Here is a 22,980-nt window from a genome sequence, read left to right as displayed (position 1 = left end):
AAAATCCTGTATTCTTTTATAAGAAATGTAGATAGAAAATATGAATAGCATAACCATTTTGAGTTGTTTATGAACGTCTTTTTCCGAAAAATGGAGTAAAACATTGTACTGTACCATTCATTTTTGTGATTTTTTTTTGTTTGATTATTTCATGTTCACAATATTTGTAAAAAAAAAATTTTGGTTGTCTTATTGATGTATTGTCAATTTCAGTAAATTTCAGAATGTTTTTTTAAAAGCAATTAAATTGAAAATAATTTTTTTTTTATGTTAGCGTTTTTTTGTTTAACATTAGAAATAAAAGATTTTTGTTTTTGTGCTACAATGTATATATGGTAGAAAAATGATTTGTGTATTTTCATTTTTCGATATTGTTAGGTCGTTTTTTATTGTAATTTAATGGTTATTGTAGTTGTTTATAAAAATGGTATCTGTGATATATGCATGGTTTTTTTTGAGCTTGTATAGATGGAATGCTTTAGGATAGAGTTTGTTGAATTGATAGTGTGACTGAAACTGTTTTTTAGTTTGCAGTTAGTCTGAAAGAATAGAAGGATTGAAATTGTTTTATGAAATTTTTATTTCGAGTATAGCCAAAAATTGAGTCAATATGTGAACAAAAATTTTATTGAAATTTTCCTCTCAGCAATTTTGTCAATAGCAAATTAATTAAAAAGAAACAATGATGATCTTTTTTGCATTCTAACTTACATATTTTGTATTTTGAATTTTATTTACTTGAAAAAAAAAGTTTGTGAGGCGACATGTAATTCAAAATTTATTGGTATTTTTTTTTTTTAATTTTTGGCAGTTAAAAAGTTAAAGTATAAATATTAATACTGAATACTCTTTGTATTGATTTACATTATTACTTTTGTAAATTGAAAGTTTTAGTTTAAATTCAGGAATGAGAGATCTGTATCCAAATTCGGGTACTGCAACAGTAGTTTCTGTTGTGATTCATCCCATCATATCTATGATGATATTTATTATGAATTTGATATTTTGGAAATTAAAAAAGAAATATTATATTTTCATTTTTATAATTTGTGATTTGTGTTTAACATGACAATAAAAGTATTTTAGCAAATATTCATTTTGTTGTAATATATAAACAAGCTAGCATAAGTTGGATTTTTTCCATTACTTTTTGCCAAGGCCATGAAGGATACATTGTATATTATATGAATATGGTTATTATTGTTGGTACTGATTTTCAGAGTTACCAGAGAAAAATGCTTTTTTTGTGCATAATGCATTACAACATGTTTTTTTGTGCAACATGTTCTATTGTGTAGTGTAATCCCGTAAAGTAATTTTTGGAAAAAAAAAGGGGGTTAACTTCATTACAAATATTTGTAGAATATTCAAAGCGATGAAGTTTGACGAAAATCAAGCAGGTATTAATTTAGTTATCTAATACTACAAGCACGATGGAGAAGACTATGCCATATCATTTCACATTTACTTCATCAAGCATATCAATGACCTTGAGGATTTCTACAATACATTGTAATCAATGAATCACCAAACTCTTCCGTCAATTTTTTCAAACATTTACAGCATTTACACAATAAGTACTTGTACATGTATTTATTGTTGACCTTTACTTTTAGTGTATTGTAATAAACAAAACTGATATGAACAATGTAAGGATCTGCACAGTACCTAATGTCGATATAACCCGACTACAGCAATGGTCCATATTATACAGTGTATAAATCTTATGCTGTTGTGAATCAGCATAATATAACTCCAGTGTGGACTCCACTGATCTAAGCACAACTTTCAAGGTTTTAGCAGTTCAGTGTCTAGCTTTATGAAATCTTGCCTCTCCTTGTTATTAAACTGGTGACCTTGCCCTTGTGGTTCCTGATCATGACTCATTGAACAATGAGGTTCATTTCCCATGTGTCAATCACAGAACTGAAGACCATGCCATGATATTTTAATATACCAAAACGATGTTGGTGAAGTGCAATTTATTGTCGATTAATTTTTTTTTTCTGATGATTGTGACGTCATATTTTTATTTGATCTTTTGGGATGTCACATCACCAGAAGATAGACTAATTTGAGCGTAAATGGTACTTAACCTAAGAAAATTGTATATCATTCTGGTATCTCAAAAAACCCTGTATTTATGATATTGATGTAATCTAGTTTTTGTGGTTCCTCTTCAACGATATTCCTGGTGTGACGGTTTCATCTCTATTTTATTTGCCAATAACACATCTTGGGTAATCTCAATATTGAGTCTATGGTTCAAAACACTTTCTGTGGTTCAAGACCAATTTAGTTGTCTTGAAAAGGTGATAGAAAACAAAAATAAATTCTCTTGCTAAGTTTGATGATAAATAACAGAAAACGCAACAGAAAAATTTGGTTTCAGATTTAATAAAATTGAATATATAAGACATCATAGATTTGAAATGCTGCCAATACAACAGCATCCTATTCAATCTACATGTAAAATAATAGTCTGGTTTCAACATTTTAACTTCAAACATTGTCACAGTGCTGAAAAACATTTACTTTGATTCCAAAGCCATGGTCGATATATATATACATGTATAAAACTTGATCACTATATTTTGACTGTAGTCTGAAATTTTATACTCTGCCTTCTAAGTAAATACTATTGTGTAGCTATATCATGCTCAAAAATATTCAATTTGAACAACCATCAACAGATCTACTTATAAGTAGCCAAAACATTTTAATAATACCAAAGACGGTAAATAGCATTACCTGTAAGATCATTTTAACACCAGAATTAAACAGAAAAGGATGGAAAGTTTTTCTTATAAGACATGTCACTATGCATTTATATAAAGTTCAAATTCTCCAATATGAAATATCATTTATACATTGATTATACAGGTACATGTCACACTCATACTGAGAACACTTTGTGGTCTACACATCTCATATTCTAATGTTTCTTAGGCGATTCCTTTCCCTTACATACAAAACAACTGAATGAGTTTTATAAAAAATCATTTTACCTATGTCTGAAAAAAACAACAGGTTCTCAAAGAAACAATGTCAATTTCCAATAGTCAGAGATACTCCTTTCAAACACAATGATAAAATTTTTAGTATATGCCTCTGATAAAGTGTTACTTTTTACCCCTACCCCCACCCCAACAACGAAAGAATGTTTAGTATCTTCCTCTGCCCCCACCCCCACGTCCTCCTCTGAAACCTCCACCACCTCTAAATCCTCCTCCACTGCCTCCGCGGCCACCTCCTCGGAAACCTCCGCCTCCGCGTCCTCCTCCTCTACCTCGGAAGCCTCCTCCACCGCCTCCTCTTCCGCCACCTCGGCCACCTTTAAAGAGACAACAGACACAGTTACTACATTACCAGGTAAAATCAATGGAAATGTCATCAACCTTCACCGCCATATACTGAAGCATGACAAGACGGAATATGGCAGACACAGGTGACAGTAGAGATGTAATTCAGAGAGAATACAAACTCTATTATCTACAGAAGGCAGAGGGACATCCAGTTTATGGGCATATTACCTTGTCTAACTAATTATATATGTACATTATTCATGTATCTAATTTAGTACAAACATATTATATTTTCAATGAAGATTATTGCTAACAATTTGTGGACCACACACAGGTGTCCAAACATGGTGATTGCTGTATAAAGTAGGATGAGAAGTATGGGTGGTTGATAATAGAGTTTGAGGAGAGTTTCTGTTAAGGTGTTTACCTCTTCCACCTCCTCTTGCTCCTCTGCCGGCTCCTTTAGGCTGAGGTAAAAATCTTTGAAGTGGTAACAACTTTGCTGGGTCTATGAAAAACTGAAAACAAAAACTTGGGATTGAAATTCAATGAACACCTTTATGTTGTATACTAAAATTGAGAAAAACATTATGGACATCAAAAACAACAATTTAAGTCAAGAAAAAATAATCCAAAGAGTTGATGAATATTCAATAATGCAATAAAATAAAGTGGCCATGCTCTAGTAAGTAGCTTTGAATTTGAAGTATGGAAACCTGTTCAGCAATCTAACTTGTTCAATGTTCTTAAACACATAGCATTTCAAATTATACAATACAGAGCCATGCTTTTATCATATTGTAACATTTACAAAATAACTACCACCATTTCCATTAGGCCAAGATACATCATTTGGTATTGGACCAGGTCAACTCTGATTGAGACTGCTTACAAAACATTCCCACCGAGAAGCGTCATTTAACTTGGTCTTTTCAACAAATGAATAATTTATATATTCATAGCAATCCATTTTATCATGCATGCACGTTATATTATGTCAATACAGTAGTTTCCTTTACGCAACTTTAAAATCTTCCTCCTCATTGTCGCCATTTTCTCATAGTACGTAAAACGCCTCTAATCTCGACGGATTGCTATATTTGGGTAAACAAATTATTCATTTGTTGAAAAGATCAAGGTAAGTGAGGCTTCTCTGAGGTCAGTCTGAATAGAAGATGACCTGGCCCGATATGGTGTCGGCTCGAGTTCCAACTTTTGATATAGCACTGCACTCTGGCCCTAAACCAGACATCTATCTGTCTTAATGTCTAACTCTGGTGTCAGGGCCAGAGTATCTCCGGCTACATTATCATATCTTACATTCTTTGTGATCTACTGTAACAACACACTCACCTTTGTATCTTTTTGTAAATGATTTTGACTTCATGTCATCTGAGAGTTTCACTGATACATACTTTTATTGGTTAGGGAATCAAACTAACATTTTGATGATTGTTTGCAATATCAATAGTAATGACACACAGTTAAACACAGTTATATTAAACAAACATCTGGAGAACAGCAAAAAATCACTTCGTTGTAATCTTGAATTTGTTGTTATTGTAGTCACTCAAAATAACAGGGTATGTTTTCACCTGTACACCTGGTAGCCTCAGCCGGGTAACTGGTGTATCATTGTCATTATGCTAAGTGATTAATATAGGGATTGGATTTCGTTTTTATGTTAACCATGCTTGTATGGAGCAATTCCTCTAAGAATATATGCATTAAGAATAAATTGTTCCAATTTTTTAATTCACTATTTTACTGGTTAACGTAGATTTATAAAAGATTGCACAGAGTATGTGTTGAAAAATATAAGACAGTACAAGAACTGAGGAAGCTTTTTTGATTGTATCTCTACTCTACTTTACACATGTAGTAGATTACAGTACTAGTGTATCAACTCACTGTACATCGATACATGGTACAGGTGAAGTGTCTATGTAACACGCATTGTGATTGGCTGAAGTGGTGTATATAAAGATAACATAAAGTTTACACAATGCAACCTATTTGTGCAATCGGACGTTGTAAGTACGTCGAAACAATTACAAATGTTCATAGATAAACATCTGAAAAATTAATATTTGTAAAATAGAAGTATTACGCTGTAAAAATAAATAACGCTGATATATAGAATTCGCGCTGTAATATACATGACTGTTGGGTGTTTTTTTCCGTAGTACACCTAGCACATGTGACGAACTTGACTGACAGAGTTTCCTGAAATAGCTGTTGTAAATATATAAATAAGATGATTGAAAAAAAAATCAAACATGGAAAGAGATAACACACAATCAGGTTATACTAGCTGTAGAAGAACACATAATATTGATTTAAACATGATAATACTGGTACTGCCGTTAATGAATAAATATGAAGGTCAAGAAGAAAGTATCTGCTAAAACAACTGTTCAGTTTCATAATTATGGTAAGGTATATTTAAAATGTCAATTTAACTCTGAATTTTGAACTTTATACTGAATAAAAAATAGTGTGGAAGTACAAAAAATTTGTCGATCGCCAAGCTGCCAACGCGTGCATATTATAAGTTACCGGTAAGATACATGTGTGTTTGCACATGTGTAACGTTACGTTACTATTTTAATCTCTCGCTAAAATTGCGCCAAAATTAGAAGCGGTTCAACCGATCACAGCCAAAATTAGAAGCAGTCCTCAACCGATCATATGTCGACATGTCAAAGCCACGAACCGATCTAAAAGTACGCGAAAGGGTAGTGAAAATGTACAATGATGGCATGGGGTGTCCTATGGAAATATATCTAAAGCGGCCGACGTTTGTAAATCCACCTGTCGGAAACATCGCAAAGTTGTGCGAGGAACAACATAATTCTCTGCTTCCACGTGTTCGGTCTATCATGACACCAACAAAGGTCAGTGAAGAAGTTGTTTAAATTCGTCCGAATATCGGAGAAAATGAGACCACATCGGCTAATAAACTAAGCTTTACTGTGCACACACGTTTTTCTCTTCTATATTTTAGTCAACACAGCCAATCACAATGCTGTTACATAGTGCTCTTCACCTGTTACATGTAGCGATAATATCTACTACATGAGTCGATACACTATAACTGTAACGACAAACGTGCAATCTTATGATAAGAACGGCAGTAAATGGAACACAAGTTTGTACATTCCATTATAACTACGAAAATAAAATATATCACAACATTGAAATTAAAATCAAAAATCAATATATTGTTTCAAGTTTTCATTATTTAGAGTGACCATAGATTATCTATGAAATACAGTTTATCCATTGCGATAACTGGCTGAGTAAAAGGATACATAGGCGCGCTGAAATGATCAAATTATCTCGTCCACTTTTTTGCCTGATCTTGTGGTTTGAGTTCACAAGGTACAAAGGAGACTCTTGAAAGTATTGGGAGGGGATCTGTCTCGGGTGTAGATTACTATTATTACACACCAAGTCAACCTCACCAGAGCAACATGGTGATAACGTGGGAACAGTTTCTGTAAGTAAAGCATTTACAGTTAAACATACAGAAATCAAACCGAAGTACATTCACAGAAAGTATCACTGGACTCCGTCCCTAATGGTAGCTTGACTCATAAAGAAACATTCTCAAAAATCTAGAACTGCTAATATTTCAACTAAGGATTTTATTGATGTATTACTTAGATAGTCAATAGAATAAAATAAATGAAAGTTTATGTAGCTAAAATATTAGAAGACATAGAAATCAAGACCTAACCCATCACTTCCTCTGTAGGACCATAATCCTGGAAACCACCTCCACCACGTCCTGGAAAATAGAAACTTTTGATATAGATTCACCGAACGAGCAAATGAGAAGATGTTAATCTGAAGTGATAAATGTTAAAGATGTATCTGGCATCACCCCATTTAATGTTAACATACAGATTATAGTAGAATATAATTTGAAGAAAGTATTTTTTTTTTTACTTATTCTTAGAAATTAAGATGACTTTAGGGTAAATTAAGCACCACATTTTGGTAAATATCATTATATGGCAGAATATATTCTAACTAGAGCTTAATAACCAGAGAATGACAACTAATACCATGCGCCGCCACTCCATTTGAATGATGTAATAAGGGGAGATCTTTGAGGGCGATGCAGGACCGTCCCTATATAATGTTACTCAACTCCCCTTTATGTAAGAAGTTTCGTGTAATACAGAAGTTGTATCCACAATCTTGTCAAGCTAGTCTAGTGAGGGAGTATTGCCAGACAATAGTAGTAATCAACAGAGCAGAACAACCCAATTCCAGTATACTCCCCTTCCCACATAACTTTTTGTGTCGTGGGAAAAAATTTACCTGCCGCTAACACACTGTTGATACTATACTACATAGACCAAATGAAGATACAAATAATCTTTTTTTATTGAGATTATAAAGACTTTTACCTCTTCCACCACCTCGTTCCCCCCACCTCTACCATCCCACCTTCCTCTGAAATCCTCCTCCTCTTCCACCTCCGCCGCATCAAAATCCTCGTACTCGCCCTCCACCCTCTTCCGCTGGAAAACCTGGTTGTTGTCCCATTTCACTGCAACATAACCATTACATATATCATCAATACGATGATATACAGCGGCTTGAATAGTACCTAAAAACATTGGTCCTTTTAGATTTTAATTGTAAGAGCTCACCATAATCAGATGCCGAGCATGTATCAAATGATCACCTTCAATCAGAATTGATCCTTCTGTCGGTTAACAATTCCCTCGTTACCACTATTTTCTAAGAAACTACGGAAAGGACTCTTCTCAAATTTCATATGATGGTTCCCCTCTCGGGTCCTAGTATGAGGCAAGTTGGCATATTGGGACTAAACAAGAATGGCCGAGACAGGCATCCATGCTATGGATTTTGATTGTTTGTATTATTGTTTCCGCTATTTTCTCAGAAAGTACTTGACTGCTGTAAAACGGGGAACCGTCTCAACTCTCATATTGTAATTTTGGAGTTTGAAAGTTTTGGAAAAGAAAAAACGAGAGAAAAAAATCCCTATTTTTTCAATGTACAGGCATAGCCCATAAACTCTTTGGTTAGACCCCCAATATCCCTCTGGGATCTCTTCATTTACGAGTTTAAAGTGAACAACGCAAGGATGGCTAACATCGTAAAAATGGTGTAATGTATCCAGTATATTTTCCTTATAGAACATAAGACAAATATAAATCTCTCCGCAAAATCTGTCTGCGTACAAAGGAATATTACATTAAAGTATAGCCATTCCTAAACGCCCTCTCGGCTACTATGTCCGTGGTTACAAATCGCACCAGCCTCGCTTTCAATCTGTTCAACTTTCTTTATTTCAGTGGTCAGAACTGGAAACTAAGCAGAACATGAACCGTCGTATGTAAAACGTGAAAACTTTTGGAAGGCAATGAACGCATTTAGAACTGGTTATCTTTGGCCTGAACTATTCACTTCAATATGTTTTCAACCTACTTTATGAACTTATGCAACAAAACATTTATTTAATGCGTCAATCTTAGTCAATAAATTAATCATAAAGATGTATATGTGAATGAGTGTGGAATTTCAATATAGCTGGACCGACTACTACCCGGTGGCACCCAGTTGTGCTTACTGTTTAGTTGTTTCATAAGCTGTTTGTAACTTAGTAGAGGTGCTAATTATCTGATGTCAGAGAAACTACCCTATCATATAGGGACAATCACGATGAGAGACCGTTGTATACTATAAAAGTAATGGTATTACATATAAATTGAAAGCAAGTGAAATCTGTTTTCTAAATTTCTAGTGAACAATGCGGGTATGTGTCTTAATGTTGGAGTACAATACTTTCATCAAAAAACAAAAAAGTGCGGTAAAGAGCATCGAGCTGTTCACGGGTTATCCCTCGCTTCCGGGGACTGGATTTATCTGTGTAAAATTAGTTTATGACGGAAATATTACATCGGTTTTTCTGTGGAAGTATAACTATTTTCAAAACATAATTACTTATGTAAAATAGTTATATTCATTTCATTTTCGTATATTTTATAAAAAAATATTTGCGTTCCTTTATAATAAAAAATTGAGTTCGGTTTTTTAAACGATTGTCCAAAAAATATGCTATTCGCTAAACTTTTTAGATTACATCGAAAGGTAAACATTGAAAGTTAAGCGTAAAGTTGAAACATAAAAGCATCGTTGTTTTAACGTATCGTTCTTTTTTAGGAGCAACACGGGTCTGCAAAATGGCCAAGGATCAGCAGTAACTTATGTACGACACGTGCTTAACGTAACACAACAATAAGTTAAGAAATATGTGGACCAACAACAACTACTTCCAATCCGCAAGGAGTTCAAAATCAGTGTGAATGAGATTTGTGTGATAGTCTGTACCCCGGCAATATCGTCAATAATCAAACCGCCTGTGTTATTATTCAGTCAGAAGGCTACAGATACAATGTAGATAAATAGATTTTCATGATTAACACCACGCATGCGTTTTGTTAATGATGAACTTTAATGAAAATAACAATAATCCAGATTGAGAAAAAATAATAATTTATATTCAATAGATTTTATACAAATGTAAATCATATTGACTGTAGCGAAAGAACTGCGGTATGTATTAAATAATTACGTATTCCAAGCCCGCAGCCACTCGGTAGATGCCTTCAAGGGGTAACGTCAGGACACTCTCGCCACACATACCCGAGTTTTGGGATTAAGATAGAGTGGGTCCGTCGAGTAAAACACAAAACAACGCCGTAAACAAAGTTCCACGTGTATTCACAAACAATAGCAATTTACCGGATAAAGTTACAGTATCACAGGATAACCACACCGACTCTACTCAAGCAATAGAAACGTGGCACATGAACCAATAATCCAAACTAGCAAACACATTGGAACTCCGTTTATTTAAACCAGCTAACACCTGAAACTCTCGTCATTGCCAAACCAGCTAACACTAAAACTCCTCGAGCATCAGTTTCGTGTCCCTTTTATTACCAAAGCATGCAGGTAACCTCTGCAGGAGCCTGCAGGCAGCGCCGCAGGAGCGCTGCAAGAGCACTCCCGCGCCCTTACGCAGGAGCGGTGTCTCTGGATTAACCAAAAATTGGACAATAGACAGTAAAAACATAACACTTAGATAAAAACGATTAGCCACAAGTATATATATTGCCCCGTGTGTTTCTATAGATGTTCGCCACTTTCATATAATCCAGACCGAGATTAGCCATTAGTTATATATAATGGGTGATGGGATGCGATTAATACCTCGCAAATATGGGGGGGGGGCAATAAAATTGAGAGAGCCCCGCAACAGATAAGTGCCCACTGGGCCGTTGATAAATAATTACGTCACATTTACATGTTCCACTGAGTTCCCCAATCTAATTACCTATCTGTCCAACAGTAAAGAATGCTCTTTAGAAAAGCACTAGTAATAATTGATGTAAAGACAAATAATACAGAATATAGAGTAACAACACTAGAGAAAAAATATAAAAATAGTACAAGACATTATTAACACGAGAATTATAAAGTGATAAGGAATCGTCCAGGGGTCTCGTGCACACCTACAAACCACCACGCGAAGTGTTTTGAACCCAGAAAAAAAAAATTCACCTGACGAATAATTGTACAAGCCAATAAAGTCACAACATCTAGTTTCTTATGCTTTATAAACGACGAAAAATTTAGAATAAAATTCCACCTTCAGAAACGAATGTAAGGACAGGAAAACCGCTGTGCACCTGCATGCTAGAATCAACAGTTAGTGCCAGCATATATCAAAGTGTAAAATCACCGACAGTCAGTGCACAAACCCTTAGTGATATACCTCATCAATTTTAACGCTCCCGTTGGTATATTATATTCAATAACTTTTAACCATAACAAAAGCCCCAGTGTGATAAACTAAAAACAGTAGGACCTTGAGGATTGATATTCTGTCCAATTAATTAAATAAGCAGTAAAGAGTCCTACTATCCATGGAATTAATAAACATTCAATGTGTGGCTACATCGAGTCATTCAAGGTCTGAGTTTAACTAATATTTTAGGTTTAAAGTCTCGCTCTCAAGGAAATAACTTAAAATTTCATATCTATGACTGGGGAAAAATCCCTTTCTGGTTAACAAAAAAATACATATGTTTGTATGCGTGTACAGTAGGTAGTGTTTATGACACATTAATTCCACTTCAAAATGAATACATTTTTGGAGACCAAATATTTTAAAATAACAGTCCAACTTTCCCCAATAATCGTCGCCAAGCTTTTTTCACTCGATTTGAGAAAAAATTGGATTCCCCCTGAGGCCCCAACACCTAGATAGTTGATTACCTGTCCTATTTCCCATTTTATAATCTTCATGGCTCTAGAGTTGATCATATTGTCCTGGTAATATCATACTTTATTTTGTTCAGAAATAAATCAAATTCCATTATTTCTTTATGCAAATTTCATGAATATAGACAGCTATGAATCGTTATAAACCAGATGCTACATACTTTTTAACTAATGGCACTGGAATAACCATTCGTTGTTAATGTGTTGCATGACCATGATCTCAACAAATTCTTTATCAAAATACCTATATGTGTTAAATGTTAGACAGATCATACAGAAAAAAAGGTCCAGATCAAAAGGTTGATCAAGAGAAAGCGAAACGATATCAGAAGTAAGGTGCAACAAAGGTCCTGACCATTCTCGTAGGTCAAGAAGCAAGGACTGATCAAGACGGACCGGTAGGTCAAGGGCTAGAGCGTGAAGTGATCGATAGAAGAGATAGAGACAGGTCTAAGAGATCAATGATCTGCGATACAAGAAGACAGACGAATGGTCAGAGAACAAGATGACAGAATAAGATCAATGAGATTCGAGATAGAGATAGGAGCAGGAAGGGGGGTCAATGATCCCGTGATAGGGACAGAAGATCGGACGGTCTCGTTCAAGATGATCGAAAGTATGAAACCATGTATTTATACAAATTATGTGGTTCCCTCTTAAGGTAAAATATATAAATCATTGTATCTCTGCTTGCTGGTCATAGCTTGGAATTTCTATCATTAGCTACTAAAACTAGAGTGTAAATGCAAGCTACATATTAGGTGTTCCAAAGTTTAATTCCTAGCTGAAACATTGGATATTATATATAGCTTGTATTAATCGATAATTACCATTTACCACAGAGACACTTATGAAATTTAACAAGAATGAAGCTGTGTTTAATTTAAATTGCATGCAGTTATCCTGTGAAAGTTATTATTTACTTCTAAATATAGTTTTGGAATCATCAAAAATTGACAACTTTTAGTAACTTAAGCTCAAAGTTTAATACACAATCACTTTTGGGTGGCATTTGAATACAAAAGTTCATAACATAGTGAAAAAACTTGTAGAGTAAATTAAACCATTTAATTGATATATAAAATGCATTGCTTAGTGTAAATTTCCAATACATTCATGATACATCATTTCATACGAACCTTAATTTTTATATTAATGTATTTATTACACTAAATGTGTGATGAGAAAAAATGTATCTACATTTCAAGGAGAGACAAAAGATCACGATCCCAAACACCTGAATAAATGCTAAAACGAATGTGCAACATCACCAGAAAGGAAGTAACTTATAGAGAAGGAGAAACTAAGTTTGAGAGATGAACTCTCTGTACAAGGAAGAAACAGAAGAGGCCGAGATGGAAATGCATAAACGAGAGAAAATTGAAACAATGGGGAGACAGAGTAGGAAAAAAACAAAAGAGCTAGCCCTAAAATCATTGCTCCCCCGACAAAGATTTGGATTTAAGATGACTATGAGGAGCCGACATTGTTTGATAATGGGTCAAAAGATGACGATTGATAGAAATAGACCATTGATGCCTATATGCAGTGAGATGTTTGATTATTGATGTAACAATAGGTGATGTGTACCGGTAAGTTTAAATTCCTGTTGTGGGACAAGTGGATTATCAAAATATGTACTTTTTCAGGAATTTCCCTCCCGTTTTAACTTCAGGAGTTCCAGGGACTCCTAGGTTTGGAGTTTGCGAGTCCCTTAAAAAACATTTGAGTCTTTTTGCTAAAATTTACAAGAAGATCTTATAAAACTTCCTATGCTATACCAGAAAATATATCTTGTACTGTATACTTTTGAAAAAATAGACAATGAAAAAATAGACAATTATTGCTTCTGCTTCATCTTGTTAACCTGAAAATTTTATTTTGAATTCTTCCACATTGTGTCCCAAGCACTGCCCCCTGATTTTATTTAGGGAGACCCTGGGCATTTTTAGTGCATCAGAGACGCAGATAACATAAAATGTCCAGGAAATCCCTGTTTTATTTATTTACATCAATTGCAAAAAAACTTATGTAACTTATACCAATCACTTTCGATGGCTCGGATGTGAGCACATGAGGAGTCTTAACATAGGAGCGTTGACCTCTGACCCCCTGACATTTTAACGGATGTGCTGGTGATTGAGCTCTGGCTGGCTAGGTTAAAGACAAATGGCTTAACCTCTATATCACCCAATCTCTCTAAAGTAATTATGAAAGCTGTGTAAAAAAGTGCACTGTGAAGATAATGTAAATTAGGGTGATAGACTGATGTTATAACTATATAATGTATGTACATGTATTCGTTTTGATGTTTGGCGAAGGTGATGTAAAATGCTACTCTTGGTAGTTATCCTAGACAAAGATGTAAATATTAAGTTAATATCAATATAAGTAGTGATGTTACCATTACTAATAATGTACATACATAAGATGATGTTTATATGTAATGTGTTTCATTTGTGATTCCAGAATATTGACGAGAAATCCAAAAGTGAGAAGGAGCAGACAACTGGCATTAAATCAGAAAATGGTTCAAATGTAAGTTTACACTAGGTACCATACAAGATAAGGAGACACAAGTCATATCATAGATATAGATAGATATAAAACATTTCCAGTACTACTAATAGTTCCTCTTCACCAGACTCAAAGTATAAGTTATTAATTATACATGTATTATGTTCTGGTTATAGAAGCCTTGCAGTTAAGTAGAATATCTTTTTTTTTCCAATTTTAATCCAGTCTATTTTTAAAACAGTAAATGTTAGGGGCCGATACAACTTCCTCAGCAAGACTGTTCCATAACTTTACTGTTCTCATAGTAAAAATGTCCCTTCGTAGTAGTGTCCTCAATTGCTTTGGAAATATCATTCTTGTGTTCCCTCTTCTACTACCATGGTATAATGTATTGGACAGACTGTCAATTTTAGTCGGTAATCTATTCATAAACATTATCTTAAAATCTTAATTATAGAAATTAATAATCTATTATATGAGGGGATATAACTCATATGCAGCCCTGAATCTATAAATATATATTTATGACATTATGAATCATACAATCTACCAAACAAAACGACAGCTTCTTCATAGTGCTGTATCTAAATTTTAAATCAACAATTGTATATAATAGTTATAAATTCAAAATAAATAATTTAATAGTTGGATGTAATCAAATGATTATCAATTTTTATGAATTTATTTACCAATTCTGAACTTGATGTTGTGTTTGTATGTTTCAGACTGATACTGCCAGTGGTAAGGTGACCATGATAACAGGAGTGGTGAAAACTAAAACGGACACATCACTACAGAAGGGAGAGCTCATGTTAAACAACGTGGACGCCATGGAGGTACGTTTTACACCTAGCTATTGAAAGATAAAACTGGCAAAACTTGATCCAAAATAGCTACAGCGTTCTCTTTAGCTTGCTTGGTTGCATGAGGTAATAAAAACAATTCAGCCAGATGTCCCAAGTTTAAATATATATATATATAGCAATCATTAGCACTTTGATTAAAAAAAGTGTGTTTTTTTTTCATAATGTTTGCTTTAAAAACTTATATTTGCATCGATAATGTGAAAATAAACCAATGTTTGAATATGTCTATTTACAACGTTTTCTTTTTAATCATAAATAAATGTTATTTTATGACTTCAGTATTCATCAGAAGAGGAAGAAGAGGATTTGGACTCGACTATGGCAAAAATTAAAAACAGTAAAAAAGGTAGGATTCATTATCATTAACATTTAAATATTGTAGAAAGAAACAAATAGTTACATATTGATTTATAAGCTAACTAGTCATTACAAAACATGGAAAGAAGTTAAGATTTTGGATTTTGTGTCTAATTGAGATATTGAGATTCATTTACCTTCTTGATTTTTTTATTTGAAGTAATTTTACAATGAAATTAAACCATAACTGAAGTATGAATGAGAAGGTTGTTCTGTTTGTCTGTTTGAGTTTCTGTTTTTCCTTACACTAACAACATAATGTGACTTGCTCTGTTGTAGGAACTACTGGTGGTTGATCATACGAGAATATACTACGCTTCGTTCAGAAAGGACTTCTATGTAGAAGTTCCAGAAATCCAAAAAATGACAAATGAAGGTAAGCAAACTATTACCGGTATATCCCTTTCAAACGTTATTGAGATTTTGTTTATTTGACTCAAGATTTGTCTAAATGTCTTTCATGTATTTATACATTCTATGTGTTACAGAGGTTGATGCCTACAGAGCTGAATTGGAAGACATCAAAGTTCGTGGTAAAAACTGTCCAAAGCCAATCAAGTCCTGGGCACAGTGTGGCTGTAGCAAAAAAATCATGGATGCTTTTAAGAGGTGAGCATTAGTACTCTCTTTAAAGTTATAATCTTAAAAACCTGAAACACACAGAACTTACTTTCAATAACAGCTGCAACATAAACATTTATTGTAACATCAGATGGATTGGCTGCTCTTATCCTGAATGGCTTCTTTACAAATGGCTAGTGACATAAAGAAAGTAAAATTTTTTACAAATCTTTATAGTTTTGTTAACCATAGATTTCTTTTTTCAGACATGATTATGAAAAACCAACGCCAATCCATAGCACAAGCCATCCCTGCCCTATTATGAGTGGGAAGGACCTGATCGGTATCGCCAAAACAGGCAGTGGTAAAAACTCTGGCTTTCTCATACCTATGTTCCGACATATAAAGGACCAGCCTGAACTAGACGAGGGATGATGGACTGTTGGTAAGTCTAGTTTATATTGATTACACACATATAGAAAACTTTAGTGCGGGAATATTAGCTTATAAATATAAATTACTTAAAACAGTGTATGACAAGGGCATTGATATATCAATCCCTACTTGAATTATTCTTAAACTGGAAATTGGACTGGCAAAATTGGTCCTAGTTAATTTAATGAAATGGAATTATTATACTCATCAAACGAGGTTTTTTGGTTTGTAACTAAATTTACTTTCCAATGATATGCCAGTATGTATCATGCACATATCAAATCATGTTTTTGTTGATTGACAGCTGTGGTTATGACCCCTACCAGAGAACTTGCCATGCAGATTACCACTGAGTGTAAGAAGTTTGCCAAACCGCTGGGCCTGCGTGCCGTGTGTGTGTACGGTGGAACTGGGATCTCGGAACAAATTGCAGAACTCAAGCGTGGCTGTGAGATCATCGTGTGTACTCCTGGTCGCATGATTGACATGTTGTCAGCCAATAATGGTAAGTTCTGGAATCCACATCAAAGTACCAGAAATGTTTGATACAGAGGTAATGGGATCTGTTAGATCTGATGTTGATTTATAATTGTGGAAGGCTGCATATCCGAATTAGCAAACAAAGACTAATTAATGGGACTAATTTACATACCAAGTGATATCCAAAATGTTTGTGCGGGACTATTGGTGATGGAATGATGCCAAAAGATGATATCCTGTGCTAGCGTCATTTCAGTGGAAAGATTACAAAGAGTTACGTTCCATCACCAAAGTTATTGAGTATCACGTGGTACATGAATTAGTCCCATTACTTTTTCGTAAAATTAGATAACCTTTAAAGTTAGGATTAGCAGTTTTCTGTTAAATATGTGTTTAAATAGAAACAAGGTGATCATAATCAGTTTGTCATTTTGCTTTTTCTATATCCATCAGACCTATCTTAAATATAGTGAGAGCAGTCTGTAAAATGATATGTAAGGTCATCAAAATTACAGAAGTTGAATATAATCCTGTTGACAAGGATGAATTGCGGGGTCTGAATGCAAGCAGAGAATGTTTCAATGAGGACAGCGGGAGAAGGAAGGAGGTACTAAGGTAGGGCACGTGTGACTCCCACACATGCGCGTGTAATCCATCTGTTTCTTTCTATCAGGCAATCAGGTCATTGATATTGTGACCCCAGTTATATATATGTTGACCTTCACACTGACATCATCCGTTGTCATGGAGATATTAGAAGCCAGAAGACAGTTGCCATGGTGATTATCTACAGCTGCTATCAGGAAATGGTTACATGTTATAATTTGGAATGGATACTGAGAAAGATATTAAAAATAATGTACATATATATTTCTTTATTGAATTTACTGTATAGTTCAAGCAAATTCTGATGATTATGCCTAGTTGCACATTAAAATTTCTGTGACAATGGCAGTGTAAAGAACAAAAAAGTTGAAATAGCAATCCCTACTGATAGTGCACATTCCTCTTTTGTCATCTAGTATCAGAAACTATTATTTAATCTATTGTGTATATTTGTTTTCCAGGTCGACGTGACAAACCTTAGAAGATGTACTTACATTGTACTTGATGAAGCTGACCGTATGTTTGACATGGGGTTTGAGCCTCAGGTAATAACTTAAATATTGCACCAGAATTGATCACTCTTAATCGGTTTTTCATCAGTGATTTGTCTAAATAGTGATCTTTCATGTTAAAGAGTATTCATGATATTTTTAAGGAAAACTCATTCAAGGTCAGCATTTCACGTTCAAGTCATTGTGACATTTGTCAAGATTATAGTAAATAGAAATTTCAGTCATAAATTTTTGTCATTACCACATAACATTTGTAGTATCTCTATGCACCCCTGTATTTTGTTGAAAAAGCCAGAGAAATCACAATCTGATTGTTCTTTAAGGTTTTCTACCAGGCTAAGCAGATATGTATAATAATGTCTGCTGAATTACTTCTGAGAATTCAGAATAATAACACTAAGCACTTTAATTGATAGCAATTATGAAGCATATTGATTAACTACAATTAATGCACTGATTCCTCATTTAATGACTGATTATTATTTTAAGGTTATGAAAATTGTGGATTAATATTCGACCTGATCGCCAGACAGTGATGTTTTCAGCAACCTTTCCAAGGCAGATGGAGGCTTTAGCCTCAGAAAAATTTCTTAACAAAACCAATCGAGGTTCAAGTCGGAGGTCGCAGCGTGGTTTGTAAGGATGTGGAACAAACATGTAATAGTCATCGACGAGGACAAAAAGTTTCTCAAGCTGCTGGAGCTGCTGGGTATCTACAGGAAGAGAAAGGCAGTGTTCTGGTGTTTGTAGATAAACAAGAGCATGCAGACGATCTGATGAAGGATCTGATGAAAACACTCGTACCCCTGTCTCTCCCTAACTCCACGGTGCCATTGATCAGTACGATCGAGACAGCACCATCAGTGACTTCAAGAGTGGAAAACATTAGTCTCCTGGTGAGATTTTATTTTTAAGTCATCAACAGCTTCAGTCTAGCTTCGTTATTTAAAAAAAATTATAACCTGAAGACCCTGTATAAATCATTGTGTTTTGCTGGCTGGACCAAATTTTTCACAATTATTAATTTTGTTTACTGAACTTGAAGGCCCCTCCTACTTTGATTTAATAAGGTTTGACATTGTGTATGCATCACCCATCCATACACAAGCATGGATTAATTTATTATTTTTAGAAAATTGATATTTTACATCAATTATATTTTTGTTCGCAATATTATGCTATTTCAGTATCTTTCTGCTAATTAATATTTCCTAGTCCAACTCATTTATGTTAAGATCTGCGACAGAATATTTCTAAATGCCTATTCATAGTACATAGTACATAGATCTGATAACACTTTTAGCTCACTTGGTCCAAAGGACCAAGGTGAGCTTATGCCATACCGGGGCATTTGACGTCCGTCCATCCGTCAACAAACGACTTCTTCTCCATAACCGCTGGTCGGAATTAAACAAAATTTGACAGGTAGCATCCCTAAGGGTTACTTGACTGAAAATTGTCAAATGATGGAGTGGGGTCAAAAGGGGTCAATTTGACTATTTCCAATATAAACGACTGTCTTCTCTGCAACTGAGCATGGGAGAGCACTCATAATGCAATGTAGCATCCTTATAGGGTGGGGATTCAAAATTGTACAAAATTGTACAAATGATGGGGTCTGACCCTCCAGGGGCCTGAGGGGCGGGATCAAAAGGGGTCAATTTGCTGTTACCATACTAACAAACTTTTCTGCAACTGAGCATGGGATAGCTTCTCAAAATGTAATGGTAGCATCCTTATAGGGTGAGGAATCAAAATTGTAAAAATAATAGGGCTGACCCCACTGGGGCCTCATTGTGCGTGGCCCAAAAAGGTTAATTAGGCCACTATTTTCATATAAATTACTTCCTCGCTGAAAAACTATGTATTGGATAGCATATTTCGTATGTTTATCTATAGCATCATTATATGGTTGGGATTCAAAATTAAACAAATTGTGGGGTCAGTTTGTCTTTGTGATTTTTGAATCACTTATTACTAAATTACAGAATTACTCAAACAAAAACAAAACAACCAGGTGAGCAATACAGGCCCTCTGGGCCTCTTGTTAGTGGATACTGGCATGTCTTGATATAACTTAACAAAAATTTGCATGTCTTTTTCTGAAATCTGTGTAACAGTTTGATCATATTTATTGTTTTAGGTTGCAACATCTGTGGCAGCTCGAGGTTTAGATGTACGACACCTGATTCTGGTTGTTAATTATGACTGTACCAACCACTACGAAGATTACGTACACAGATGTGGGTAAGTTGTTAAATTATAATAACTTAATCATTATTGTGACAACAGCGTATGAATGTAATGTGTAACATGGGTAAAGTACCATTTACCATCTATCAGGTTTGGTTTCTAATACCCTATCAACAGCTAGAGTCACAGCCTCCGACTGTTGATAGGATGTAAAACTCAAACAAACAAATCATCTTTATAATAGTGGAAATCTTGCTATCTCACTAAAGCAAACTGCAAAAGACACCAAACAGCATACAACAAAACCAGGTTATATAATACTGACAGTAGGTAAAACTGGTGAATGATAATGGAAGCACAAAAAAGAAAATCTCATCAGAGTGTAGTTACGATATTACGCTTTACATGATGTATAGCTGGCTATTTAAAAAAAAAAAAAAAAAAAAAAAGCAATATTTCATTTCAATGACAAAACTAATCATAGTATGTTATAAAGTTTTTAGCTCACCTGGCCGAAAGGGCCGGTGAGCTTATGTCATGGCGCGGGGTCCGTCGTCCGTCGTCCGTTCCGTCCGTCGTCCGTACCGTCGTCCGTCCGTCATCACACTGTCCGTCCAACAATTCCTTTAAATGGCATACTAGTCATAGAGTTCTGCATAGATTGTAACAAATATGGCCACAAACATCCTTGGGGGAGGGGGAACAGAACTTGTATAAATTTTGGCTCTGACCCCACCTGGGGCAGGAGGGGCGGGGCCCGCATAGGGGAAATAGAGGTAAATCTTTAAATCGCACTACTAGTCATAGAGTTGTTGCATGGATTGTAACCAATTTGGCCACAAATCAAAATCCTTGGGGAAGGGGGACAACAGAACTTGTATAAATTTTGGCTTCTGACCCCCCGGGGGCAGGAGGGGCGGGGCCCAAATAGGCGAAAATCAGGTGGAAACGAAGATACATGAAAAAGTGAGAAAAAAAAGAAAAAAAGGACATAAATCCACACTATCAGAAAAAAGAAGGGAAAATAGAGGTAAATCCACTTAAATCGCTATCTTGTCATAGAGTTCTGCATGGATTGTAACCAAATTTGGCCACAAACATCCTTGGGGGAGGGGGAACAGAACTTGTATAAATTTTGGCTCTGACCCCCCGGGGGCAGGAGGGGCGGTGGGCCCCCCGAATAGGGGAAATAGAGGTAAATCCTATAAATCGCTACTTGTCCTAGAGTTCTGCATGGATTGTAACCAAAATTTGGCCACAAACATCCTTGGGGGAAGGGGAAAGCAGAGCTTGTATAAATTTTGGCTTGACCCCCGGGGGCAGGAGGGGCGGGGCCCCAATAGGGGAAAATAGAGGTAAATCCTATAAAATCGCTACTTGTCCTAGAGTTGTGCATGGATTGTAACCAAAGTTTGGCACCTACAAACATCCTTTTTGGAAGGGAAACACAGAAAACTTGTATTAAATTTTGGCTCTTACCCCACCAGGGGCAGGAGAGGTGTGGCCCAATATGGGTAAATCGGAGGTATGAATATTCTAAATTCCACCCCCCCTTCAGAAAAGGAAACACAATGAACCTGTATTCAGAACGATGACTTGCGCCCCATTACCAATCCTCCGCCCCCCCCCTCCCGATAGTCGTTGAGCGCATACAGGCCCCTCTGCGGCCTCTTGTTTAAATGATTAGATTGAATATTGATCTGATCGAGTTTCACTGAGGTAAGTACTAATAACTAGAAAGTACTAAGCGCGCATATTAATTGTTTTTATGGTTTTAAGGCGAACTGGAAGAGCCTCGGTATCAGTGGCTTTGCATACTTCTGCTTTCTACGCACACCGGAGCAGAGTATGCGGTATTGCTTTGGTGAGTCATCTTGATGAAGGCAATTAGAGATTGTCACGGTGCTAATGTTTGCCCTGCAGATCTAGAACGTCCTGTGGAATGACCTACAAGGAAGGGCTAAGGCTGTAAAGCTGGCTCGGTTTTTAGTCGAATAATTATATGACTTTATTGTGCATGTCAGTGGCAAAGAACTTTTGACTAGTTTTGCATAATTAGTTTCAATAGGATATGAAAATTATGATTGAGTTATCTAATTTTAAAATCCATATTACTCTGATCAATCTATTTCTTAATGTAATAAGTGCAGAATCATTTCATTCAATAATACTCCTAGTCTTTTCATTTAAATTACCGCTTGTTGGTTGTGATAGGTCATCTTGATCTGCTCTGTTGGGAGTCTGTCGTCTGTATTTCAGTCCAATGGCTTGTGGAAACTGAGATTTTATGGTCGATATCTCTATTTTATCGCCTGCAGAAACTGGTATGAAAATTCCATCAGCATTCATATGCGGTAACACCAGCACATGCCGGTCAGTAGATGCAGAAGACATTTTCCTGGAATAAATAAAAAGACCAAATATTTATTTTACCTTCTTGTCTAACTTACTCACTCTAAGGTGGTGTTAAAGGATGGCCCATGTCGCTTTTTCTAATATTTTAGTATAAATATATGAAAGAGACGTATCTTTGTGCCATTGTATGCAATATATTCATTGAATCAAAGTCAATACGTTAATTATTTTTATTTTTTTTTATTTTTAATAACAAATTAATGATCGAATTAAATGAATGATGTAGGCATGTATATATATACATGTAGTTGATGTCTACATAGATCTTCACTGTTCTTTGTGGTATTATACTACCTGTGTTTGAATAATTACGTTAAAGTTAAATTGCCCTAGGAGCGTGCGCTCGCAGCACTGCAAAAGTCCGACTACAGTGAGAAAAATCTCATCATTTTCATTAGG

The 22,980-nt window shown here is 35.2% G+C and overlaps 1 long non-coding RNA gene and 1 pseudogene across 1 annotated transcript; one reads left to right on the top strand and one right to left on the bottom strand.

Moving 5' to 3' along the window:
• Positions 1–2,381: 2,381 nt before the first annotated feature.
• On the bottom strand, positions 2,382–4,725 carry LOC138310840 (uncharacterized). The gene is made up of 3 exons (XR_011206483.1): positions 4,659–4,725; positions 3,733–3,823; positions 2,382–3,334 (listed from the first exon to the last, which is right to left on the bottom strand). It is a non-coding gene; the product is annotated as an uncharacterized lncRNA (long non-coding RNA).
• Positions 4,726–9,099: 4,374 nt separating this feature from the next.
• On the top strand, positions 9,100–22,044 carry LOC138310200 (probable ATP-dependent RNA helicase DDX46; annotated as a pseudogene).
• Positions 22,045–22,980: the final 936 nt, after the last annotated feature.

Source organism: Argopecten irradians, chromosome 16 (assembly GCF_041381155.1).
Source record: "Argopecten irradians isolate NY chromosome 16, Ai_NY, whole genome shotgun sequence".
NCBI lineage: Eukaryota > Metazoa > Mollusca > Bivalvia > Pectinida > Pectinidae > Argopecten > Argopecten irradians.
This window is presented reverse-complemented; position numbering and strand designations above follow the sequence as displayed.